This window comes from Aplysia californica, unplaced genomic scaffold (genome assembly GCF_000002075.1).
Source record: "Aplysia californica isolate F4 #8 unplaced genomic scaffold, AplCal3.0 scaffold00884, whole genome shotgun sequence".
Classification (NCBI taxonomy): Eukaryota; Metazoa; Mollusca; class Gastropoda; order Aplysiida; family Aplysiidae; genus Aplysia; species Aplysia californica.
The window spans coordinates 98,966-100,598 of record NW_004798154.1 but is presented as its reverse complement, the minus strand read 5'-3'; positions in this window follow the sequence as shown (position 1 = coordinate 100,598).

Genomic DNA, 1,633 nt, shown 5'->3' with positions numbered 1-1,633 from the left:
TGTGTGTGTGTGTGTGTGTGTGTGGGAGAGTGGGAGGGTGCAGAGCCCACTAATGCTTTGTAAATTTTTGACACCCCCCCTCCAAATCAGTTCTCCTTATATGTCTCAAGCAGGCAGATGAATAATAATAAATAAATGGCGGGGGAGTTAGCAAAAGCACCTCGTTCAAAACAAGACAAGATATCTCGTATTCTGATGCAATGAAATTTGAGTTGAAGGCATTTTTCTTTTTGTAAGCTACGGGCAGGTACGAACTGCCATTTCTGTTAATTTTTATTTACACAACGGTTTAATTTCCCACCTTTTACGTCAGACATACAGTGCGTCTGTGACGGTGTAGCCAGTTTTATGGAGGCTAGAATTAGCCCATATTATTTATCTTTTGGCACCCCTGCTGTAATGTGAATCAAATTACTAGAAGTGTTTCGTCTGGCATGTTGTCGAGTCTTTACTCTATCTTTGTTGTCCCCCCCTTCTAGTTTTGTCAGCACTTAAAACGCTTTATTCTTAAATAGTGTAGGCCTAGAGACAAAAAAGAGACAAAATAACCCCCAACAAACAACAACAACAACAATAAAACACAACAAAACAACCACCCCTAAACAGCAACAAAAGCAACAACAACAACAACAACAACAACAACAACAGCCACAAAAACATAAACAAAACATAACAAACAAGACCCGCCCCCTTAGAAAAAACCCAACCAACCAACAACAAAACATCAAACTAATAAGATTTCCTTCTTTTGCGAAGAGTATGAAGAAATAAGAATAAAACCCTTGAAAAAAACAGGCTGCTACACAGTGACGCCCAACAAAGGTGTGTAGAATGTCTATGTTTGTTTAGTTTAGTTTAGTAAAGAGTTTTTCGGCACTTGCAACACAATAAGGTCATATAAGTGCCGAAGATTAGAGGTGTTACAAGAGACCAACAGCAAACATATAAAAGAAGGAGGAGAGGTAAGGACGATAGATGTTTAAGAGGAAAGAAGGAGCAAACCACACCAGAGCACCCGCCAACCACTCACTCTATGTTTGTGATATTGAGTATTATTCGTGGATTCATATTTGCGTATCTACACTGAGAGTTATCGGTGGCTATTTCTTTGCCCCCCTAGTTACGGTACTGTACACATCTTTGCCTGGCCTTATAATTGATTCGACATTCATTTGAAAGCCTGGATGGTTTGCAAACGCTCTAGTGTGGTTTGTTTCTTTATTCCTATCATAGGTCTACATCTAGGCCTTCTCAGATTGTCTTTATCTGTCCTCCTTCTCTTTTTTGTATTTTTTGTACTTGTGTGTGACTACTCTTTCATTATGGAAACTTTATTTTATACATGAAACATGAGGGTTTTATATGATGTGATGTGGGCCAATGGCCTTAAACGCTGAATAAACCTACTTACTTACTCTAGTAACACCCCAAATCTCCGGCACTTACATGACCTATGTGTGTTGCGAGTCCCGTAAAACTCCGACTGAAATGAAACTAAACTGGTTGTGCAGGCTCGCTAATGCGGGGTGCCCACTACGGATGGGATCGGCCGATCGGGCTGATTGCCCGACTCGATCGTCTCAAACAAACGTGTTTGTTTCCAGTTTCAGGCGATCGAGTCGGTCGATCGGCC